The sequence below is a fragment of the Python bivittatus genome, unplaced genomic scaffold (assembly GCF_059951505.1).
Source record: "Python bivittatus isolate LINGU-HERP-01145 unplaced genomic scaffold, Pbiv_v1 ctg000850_np1212, whole genome shotgun sequence".
Taxonomy (NCBI): domain Eukaryota; kingdom Metazoa; phylum Chordata; class Lepidosauria; order Squamata; family Pythonidae; genus Python; species Python bivittatus.
The window spans coordinates 4,388,048-4,398,393 of NW_028277112.1; the positions used below are offsets into that span (position 1 = coordinate 4,388,048).

The following is a 10,346-nucleotide window of genomic DNA, read 5'->3' on the forward strand; positions in this document are numbered from 1 at the left end:
CCAAATAAGAATATAAACTGTCACATTTTGAGTAGAATACCAAGACTAGATATAAAATGGAATGCTTCTGTGTCCTTAGGGAGAGATTGCTGTTTTCTAGTATCTTATGAGGAGTTTAATAGTGTAGGTTGATGAGATAGACTAAAAAATCAAAGATAAAGACTGCTTAAATGTTGAATTAATATTATTCTATGAAGCTTAGGTCCACAATTTCAAGAGAGTTTGCTCTATTCTCATTTTAATACAATATTGTAAGGAGACAAATAATTTTTCAGCACATTCAAGATTATAACATTTATTATTTCAGATGCATTTGTAAATGGAATTCTTTAATCAGATACTTCAAAAATATTGTGCATTACATTTACAAGTATGTGTATGTGTGTACTTGCACATGCTGTTAACATAAACATCCTTGCATTGGTGAGCTAATTAGCTTGTAGTGTGATTAAAGGCTGTTGGTTCCTTTGGGTTCCAACCCAAAGGAAATGGGTTGGAACCTCCTGATGAATTGTAGCTTTCTTGAAATGCAAACCTCAGCCCGTTCGGGCACCCTCCTTTGGTTTATGAACTAAGACAGTAACTGTGATTTTGTTCTGCATAGAAGAGCTTGAGTTTCCAGCATGATGTCTCTCCTCTCACCTCAAATACCTCCCTTAATGGCCCAAAACTTTGGAACTTTTGGGAGATAAGTTCCATCTTCTAACTATCACTCATCCTTGTTCTTTCTTTCCTTAAAGACTTCTGTGCCCACATGAAAATCAGTGGCATTTTAAGAGAGGGCTGGAGAATTAGGATTAGTTCTTGACTTCTCAGAACTCCCAGAGCAATTGCCTTTACAACAAAATAAAAAGAAAGGGCAATGAGTTATAGTACTAAGTAGTCAGGGATGATGGTGGGAGGAAGCTAAGATGCTGAGATTGTCATATTACTTGAAGCAGTGGAGTGGGGGGTGTTGCTTGAGTGTATATATATGGTGATGCAGTAAGGAGAGGAGCCTGGTGTGTCTCTGCAAGGCATTTGTGCAAATGCAAGATACTTGGCATTTGGAGCTCAGATTATTTGGGATTTAATATGCAGAGCCAACCTCTATACTCAGTTTCTTGGGTATTGTCTTTTGTAGATCACTCCTTATGTGTTTCTCAGATTTTGGAACATGCCCAATTAGGCTAGGGAGAATGCATTGAAAAAGGTAACTGCCCTACAGGATACTCTTAATTCTTTGGAATAACATACTTCAATTGATTTGGCCAGGTAGTGTGTTGCTGCAGATTGCCTTGTATTTATGCACAAATATTTATACAGATTTCATGGAGGAAATCTATCTATGTGGTTGCTAAGAGTCAACACTGACCTGAGGGCATATAATCAATCAATAAGTTTATACAACTGTACCAGAGACAAAGTGTCAACACTGAATCTCAACAACTTCAGTTTTAGATTCCATAACTTAACCAATTTAACCAATTTAAATTGAATAAAAATTGAGTTTCCAATATGAAAGAAGTACATTGAGGTGGCTTGGTCACATAGATGGAATAACAGGACTGAAACACAAAGCAAATATGTGAATGAGGAATGAATGCATTGAGAGGAAGGGAAAATCTGAAAACGTCCTGGTGGGATGGAACTGAGGAGATCCTCAGAGAGACAGGTGAAAGCAACAAAAGGCATTGAATGAAGCCATGTATGGATGTGATGGAAACAAAAATGGCTTGCAAGGGCAGAAAGGCATGGAGCATTAGGGTGAATGGTGTTGGAGTAAATAAGATCTCTCTATATTTCCATTTCTCTTATTTTGTGCCTTTACAGTATTTTCTTTTGCTTACTATATCTTACTCATTTTCTGTGTGCTGCATAATGCTATTTACCCTGAAAGAGAATAGTGGTTTTTTTTATGTATATGTATATAAATGCCTTTGGCAAATAAGCTGATTTTGCTGTTAGGTTGGATGAGCATAGCTGTTTTATTAATATGTTTCAGCTATGTTTTAAGTATTTTAAATTATTAGCTACCTTGAGCACTGTGTGCAGATGGAACCAACATCAAGTAATAAATGTGAATAAATACTTTGAAATAACTTAACTGAGCTCATATTCATGACTGCAGAGGTGGGGGGGGCTTCAATTATGCAGTTGCGGTCCTCGTCGTGACTTTTTTGACCGTGCTGCAGATATCTCTGCTATATAGGGAAATGCTCCCATATGACATTGAAAATTTACATCCACGCTTGTGATATTATGAATCCATGTGCTATATAGATACAGCTATTAAAAAACTAAGTGTGAAATGAATGCTCTAAGCCACTGGGAAAGGGCGCGATGTTGCTGCTTGTCTGGCTCCCTTTTTTAACTAGAAGCAGCCTTCGGTGGCACAGAAAACGCCAGACCTGCCTCTGACATTCAGAGGAGGCGTAGTAGTAGATGAAGGGGTCAAAGCAACAGTTGAAGGGGCTCAAGCAGAGGCTGAGCATGTAGGCAAAAAAGATGCTGTGGAGCTGGTGGTATGGAGAAAAGAGTTGCATCAAGGACAGGATGTTGGGTGGGCCAAAAAAAAGCAAGAAGGTGCCCATGACAGCTGCAGACAAGAGGATGGCACGTCTCTTCCTCCCTGGCTTTGCCATAACTCTGGACAAAGAAAGTTGCCTTATAATGCAAATATAACAAGTGGTAGAGATTAGTAGAGGGATAAAAAAGAAGAAAATAGACAAGGCAAAAGAATAATAGCTAAAGAATTTCACAGTAGCAGAAATATTTAGCATATTGAGGCAGGTGGTAATGTTGAGCTGAGGTATCCAAAGAGTGTGATCAAAGACCAGCAGTGGTATCGCTCCTGCTATGGCGAGGAGCCAGATGGTCAAACAGACCACAGAGGCGCATTTCACTGTGCGCCAGGACAGAGACTGCATGGGGTAAACCACTGCCAAGAAACGATCAATGCTGATCGCCGTCATCAGCAGAATGGAGCAGTACATGTTGCAGAAGAAAGTAGCAGTGGCCAACTGGCACATGGTGGGTCCAAAGACCCAGTTGTGTCCCCGCAAAAGATAGGCAATTTTAAAAGGCAGCACACTCAGTAGAAGCAGATCTGCAGAAGCCAGGTTGAACATGTACACCACAGCTGGCTTCCGAAACTTTGTCTTCATCACAAAGATAAGAATAGCCAACATGTTTAACGGAAGACCCAGAACAAACGCAATAATGTCAACCACGGGGAGAAACTGAGTCAGCCACGGATTAGTCAAATATGCGTCACCATCATCTGAAAAGAGAATGTGATTTCCTTCTTTATTGTGAATGTCTAACGGAGCCCCATTTGGGGAATCAATTAAAGTTGGCAAAAGTTTCCTAGGCTTTGATGAAAGAATAATTTGATCTGATGAATCTGGAAAAAAAAATTAAAAGGCAATATACAAGTGAAATATATAAACACTAGTATGAATTTCATTGCATCATTTCATATAACTCTTTTCATCAAAATATACTACAGGTAGTCCTTGCTTAACAACTGTCCTGTTTAGTGACCATTTGAAGTTATGACAGCACTGAAAAACTAACTTTATGACTGGTCCTCACACAACCATTGCAGTGTCCTTGCTGTCACATGATCAAGATTTGAGCACTTTGCAACTGGCAGGCATTTACAACTGTTGCAGTGTCCCTAGTCACATGATCACTATTTGTGTGCTTCACAGACAGCTTCTGACAAGCAGAGTCAATGGAAAAGCTGGCCATTAAATTTATTTATTTATTTATTTATTTATTTATTTTATTTATTTATCAAATTTTTCAACCGCCCATCTCCCCCCAATGGGGGAACTCTGGGCGATTCACAACAAACATTAAAAACATAAAATATATAAATACATAAAACCTTAATTAAAAACATTACTAAAAAGGGGAAGGAGAGATCACTGCAAGTCATGGTCATGTGATGTCTTGCTTAACAACCGTGGGTGATAGTAGCCATGAATTCCCGGGCTGCCTCTGAGGCATGCCCCAGGGACGGCAGATTGAAGTCCCCCAAGACCATCAGTCTGGGGAACTCCACTGCCAGCCCCGCAATGGCCTCCAGCAGCAAAGGCAGGGAGGTTGCTACGCAGCAGGAAGGCTGGTACAGTAACAACAACCCCAACTGTGCTCACGAACCCAACTTCAGGAAAAGGTCTCACAACCAGCCACTTGTGGAGCAGCGCCCCTGACGGCCAACAGAAATTCTCTGATAACAACTGCTACTCCTCCTCTCTACCCTGGGGTCTCGGCTGGTGTCAAACTGTAAACCCGGCCGGGCACATTTCCAAAAGGGGCACCCCCCCTTCATGGCTCAGGCAGGTCTCAGTGATACACGCTAAGTCAGCCCGTTCCTCAGTGATCAACTCACATATAAGGGGGGACTTTGTTAACTGACCTGGCATTAAGAAGCAGCAGCCGAAAGCCAGGGTCTCCGCAGGTCTGCTGTCCGGGGCCTGGGTCTGAGTTGAGAGGGCCAGAACCCACCAACAGTACTGAACACCGGGGGTGTCTTCCCCGAGAGCGGCCCACCCTCTGACTCCCGTCATAATGCTCTCTCCCTGTCACCACCTGAATAATGTAGCCCGCCCTGACCTCCCCAGAGCTTCCATTCTCCCCCAATCCCAGCCCTCCAGTTTCCCTGGTTAGGGGTCCCTCCATCCAGCCAAACAACATCAGACACACCCTGTCAACTAAAGGGTGATGGTGGGCTCCATGGCACTTCAGCTCCTGCTCTCAGCACCGTTGGAACCCTAACTATCACCCTACTCATCCACTGTACCCCCTTGCCCACCTCTCTCACTAGTTGGCTGGGGGCACCTGTTCCATTTGTACTCCCACCCCAACTCTCACTCGGGGGAAGGGAGTTCACTATCACACTCACAACACACTCCACACATCCACCCTCAGCTCCCCCTCCCTGTCTCTCACCCTAGGGGGAGGGGACCTAACCCACATACTCTGGAGGGACCCCAACACCCCTCTGCCTTCTCTGGGCCAATTGGAGGGGTCAATGGAATCCCCCTCGACTCCAATCCCTCGACCCACTATTCCAGCTGCCACTTGATCACTGATTAGGCTGTTCGTAATTTGGGGCATTGCCCGGGCTGCTGTCGCCGCCGTCACCCAAGTCCCTTCTGGGTCCACCGCTTGAGCTCCCGCTCTATGGTTCTGTCAGGACCCATTTGCTGTTCCAGCAATTGCCTGGGTCCTTCCAGTCACCAGCACCACCCAGCTGCTCCTCTGGCCGTTCGGCCTCCTCCGGTCGATTGGCTTCTCTGGCTACTTCCTCAGGCCTCTTAGCTGCTCTACCGCTGCCCACTCACCAATCCAGTGGCCATCCTGGCCTCCCAGACTGTCCAGGCCATTGCCACCATTGTCAGGGTGCAAATCCCTCTTTAATCAGGAGTCTGTTAGCACCGTTTCTGATTACCACATTTAATTAAGAAGCACAAGTGCTCATGAACTGCAGCACTCTTCATCAGATGCATAGTGTGGCTGGACTGTGGAAGGACTGAGTCTGCCAAAGAGCAGGAGTGGGAGTGAGTGATGGGAGTCAGTGCTCCCCTCCTGCAGTTCTACTGGGAGAAGCATCATAAAAGCATGTGCCTTTTAATAAAATGTCTAAGTCTAAAAAAGTGCCACCAGGCTCCTCCTGGGTTTTGGCTACCATAGACTAACTTGGTTGTCCTCCTACAATGTCTAGATTAGAATGTACTGATTTAGGTTCTTAAATGTATCCATTCTGAGACAACTACTGTTGCTATACTTGCTTACTTTTTTTCCTCCTACTATAGCTGGGACTCTAAAGCTTCAGGTTCTAGAGGAGGTATAGAATGGGGGTGGGGGGCACTTTACAAACTGTTCAGCAACAGCAGCAGCAACAATCACACCAGCAACAACAATAATGTGACATCCTCTCTTTTTACCCAGAAGGCACTCAGTGCAGATAGAGTGCATCTCTCCAAGAAAATTCTCAGAAGTGCTGGCAAACCCACATCCTCTCCTTTAAAACACAGTATCAAAGACACAGTGAACATCCACAAAACTAAAACACTGTAACGAATAACATATTGCAATTTTGCCCCTTCTACCTTGTGTAAAAGCAGTTCATATTAAAAAATAAAAAAATACATTGAGCAACCACAGTGACATGTACTCACTGTTTGTTTTCACGGTAGCACATAACATCCAGAGTATGCCAAGAAGAGAAAGCAATGTCTTCAAAGGAGATTTCATTTCTTCTCCAGAAAAGCTGTTAAACCTCTACGACCAGGTTTCTCAGTGCAAACTGTAAACAAGTTACATTTAAAAAAAAACACCTTCCTGTTTCTCTCTGATCAAGGGTTAATGGAAACATAATTTGAATCTTCATTCTTTTCATTCAGTTTGGACCCAACGGTTTGCTGAAGGCAGCAGGGGATCCTACTCTGAAACCATTTCAATCCATGAAGTCAGAGGGCAGCATAAGAAAGGAGGAACAGTGAGTTGATTTCTCTCTTGGGCTGGTCCAAATAGCATCTTATGGTTGATCTCAGACAGCTCGGCTAATTTCCTTTCTTCCTTTAAATTCTTTTTCAGGAGGATAATGAGTTGTAATAAGGGGAAAGCTCCAATGGCTTGTTCCCTTGCCCATTGATTTTTGTCCTCAAAAAATGCTTCCTAAGAGCAAAATGTTTCTGAAAAACACATTATAGTAGATGTTATGGATACAGATGCATTTATTGTGGTTCTCAATGTAGCATGGCCCATAAAAAAAAAAAGGAGAGAAAATAACAATTAAGCATTCTTAATCAACAGAATTCATTTGTCCTGGCTATCTCCTCAGTGGACTAAGTGATTTGTTTTATTTCTCATCACTGGAACCTGAAATGGAAATGATATGTCTAAAACCAGCCAAGAGGTTCTTGAATTTGCTACGCTTTTTGAGGCAGCTTCATGACTCAAAGCCGAGACTACGTTGAAATAAATAACTTTAGGAAGGACTTCCCAGATTTTTCTGCGGCTTCTAGAGTTGTTACAGATACTACTGTATGCAATGTTGCAAATTCACTTCTATATATGGAGGGGAGGTTGAATTGGTATGATGGACTCTGATAACGACTTGAAAGCCAGACTATGACTTTTATAACTTTGTTTGTCTCTGTGCTTATTAAAGTTGATAGTTGGAAAATTAGTGTGGATAATTTCTAGTTTTGTTTGTACCCAGCACACTTCCAGTCAATCCCTAGTCCAGACCAGAGTAAATGCACACGCCACTCAGTTCAACTAGTAAAATATATGTTTTGCCAACTGTCAAAGCACCAGCAGGTGTAAGATAAGTGGTTCTCTTAGTTCTTTTAGATCCAGAGACAATGAACACACCAGTAGGTAAGGAGATTTTAAGCTTTATTGTTAACTCTAGCAAACAGGTTTAAACAGGAATATAAGAATTAGCAGATAGCATTAAACAGAAATACATAAGCATAGTATAAAAGCATAACATACCAAGCAAGATGATAAAACTCTTCCCCTACTGTCAAGAGCTACCATAAGGCGACAGCAGAGAGACCCCGAAATGGCTTAGATCAGTATTGTCCAGACTTGGCCACTTTAAGATGAGTGGACCTCAACTCCCAGAATTCCCCAGCCAGCATGAAGCATTGAAGTCCACTCATCTTAAAGTAGCCAAGTTTGGACAACACTGGCTTAGATAACACAGCTCCTAATCCCAAGCCCTGTGTCCACACTCCAAACTCCAGGGGCAAGGCCAGGGCTTTTCATCAAAGTCTGGCACTGCAGTCCTATCACTCTGTTTCTATGGAGTCAGGGGCTGTGAGAGTGACCTTGAGCAGATGTTATACCTGCTCATCATGTGAATCAAGAGCCTGGGAACTGTGCAGATAAGCTCGTGCTTAACTAAACAACCCTGAGGGTTTCCCCCACCCACTTCGAAGTAATAGTGAAAAACAAACCAACTCAACATTATTATGATTCAAAGTGAACTTTAACATGTGTGCAGGAGAAATCAAATTATGTCACCTAAACTCCTCGAAATAACAATGGTCTTTCGCATTGCCACTACAATATATAGCTTGATGTTGATTTATTAAACATCACAAACATCAAAAAGTTAACTGGAAAACATGGGTTCTAAGGCAGGCCAAAGCAGGAAGAGAGAAAAACATGAACAACGGGTGACAATTTACATTGACTGTATATCTCTATATTTATACATCCAAAGACACAGAACATTCCAGAGCTACTGGAAACAATAGTGTGAGTAATTAGCATAGATGGTCCCAAAGGGAGAAATTCTTTGGTAAATCCAGCCTTAACTCTTTTTGTACATAACAACAGCAGAATAGAGCTGGAAAATAGGACAGCTGGTGATCCCTACTCAACTCTGCATTATGAAGAAAACAGTTTCTAATTGGAAACAGGGATGATGTGTCCACCAAAAATTAACATTGCTTTGGGCTTTGTTTACTCAGCTTCTTTAATGTGGTCAGCCGCAAGCTCTAACTTTGCTGCCTTGGGCCAATGGAATGTCCTAATGTGTTGTCCTCTCAAAACAGCTCATAAGAGGATGGCCAACCCAGGAGACACCCTTGGGTCATACCTTACTTTTGAATTATGCATGATTGGGATGCTTTAAAATCTTCTGACAGTGAAGGAATGAATGCCAAGCTAACACTTAGAGCAGTGTTTCTCAACCTTGGCAACGTTAAGATATGTGGACTTCAACTCCCAGAATTCCCCAGCCAGCCATGCTGGGCAAGTCAGTTATCATTTTCACTGTTATAGCAAGTCTGGGACCACAAAAAAGTAAGTAGAAAAATAAGAGCTTACTTTTAATGTAAGCAAGTAAAGTAAGCATTTTCATTTTTTAACTTAGGAAAGGACACTATGCATTGCTTCACTATAACTTGGAATCTTTATTGGACAATTTGGAAGCTGTTGGTCTCTTCTTCGGAGTCCTTGGTGCTCTCTGAGCTTGGCTGTCTACTTGCAGACGTTTTATTACCTGACTGGGTAACATCATCATTGCTAGTGAATGTGGGGTTTGCTCCCTGTTTATATACAGTAGCTTGCCCTGCCGCCAACACTGACTCCACAGATCAACCCTGAGCTACATATATTCTCTTCTGTTAGTCTCTTCTTTGCATATCCCTGCTATCTCTGCCTGAAAAGAAGTACAGGGGGAATATTTTTTTAAAAAGATTGCACTGAAGCCATTGAAGAAAACCAGATGAAACTTGACCAAGTTAATAACCTCTGAAGGAGCTACCTCCAGGAGAATATCTGTGTTGTCTCTAGGAGAGGACACCAACATGATGGCACTTAATCAATATCAATCAATAAGTCAATCAAAGGAGCTACCATCCTTGCTATTTTTATACTAGATTTTATGATCTGCTTCTGGACCAGTTACAGGGACTGGAAGCATGGGACAGGTATTATGGAGGTTCTCCATGCTTGGTCCCAGTCAGTGTTGATAGGGTGGGAGAGATCAAGCCCGAGACCCTTGGTTTGTGGGATCTCTCAGGGCTCAATGCTTTTCCTCCTCCTTTTTAAGATCTACATGAAGCTGCTGGGTAAACTCACTTGGCAGCAGCCAAGTGATGCTGTCAAAGTTCTGTCACAGTGCCTGAAGGCTGTTAGAGTCTGGACGGGGAAAAAAAACAGGCTTAAACCCTAGCAAGATCAAGGGGCTGTCGGCTCATGGATCATCAGATTTTGACCATTTACCAATTTTAGAAGGAGTTGCACTTTTCTTCCACAGATGGAACTGGTGCACAATTTGGGCTTTTTCCTGGACTCACAGCTCCTACTTGAGGAGCAGCTGACAGTTCTAGCCAGGAAAGCATTTGCACATATTTGTCTTGTGCACCAATTGCACCCTTTCCTGGACCAAGGTTATTCCTCTAGTCACTTTGCATGTATATTACCCACTCTACATGGAGCCTACCCTTGAAGATCATTTGGAAGCTTCAACTAGTCCAGAATACCTCAGAACATCCATGCAACGGCTGTTACGCAAGTTATCAGTGGGCTTCCAGGTGCAACTCAAGGTTCTGATCGTTATCTATAAAACTTTACGTGGCATATTTGTGGACCATCTTTCTCCAATTGTTTCTGCCCATCCTATAGGATCTGACCAGGTTGGCATGCTTTGGGTTTCAATGATGCCAACTTATGGAACCCATGAGAGTTGCCTTCTCTGTTGCTGAACTTTTTGTGTCTGTTGGAAAAAACATCACGAACAGCTGGTCTGTTGGCAGAGAAGCTAACTAATTTGTGCTAGACATAGAATCAAGGGCTTTATAATAAAGACAGAAAGAAGTGCAGAAGCA

At 42.6% G+C, this 10,346-nt stretch overlaps 1 pseudogene; it reads right to left on the bottom strand.

The window, feature by feature from the left end:
- Positions 1–2,235: 2,235 nt before the first annotated feature.
- On the bottom strand, positions 2,236–9,325 carry LOC103064541 (proteinase-activated receptor 1 pseudogene; annotated as a pseudogene).
- Between the last annotated feature and the right edge of the window lie 1,021 nt (positions 9,326–10,346).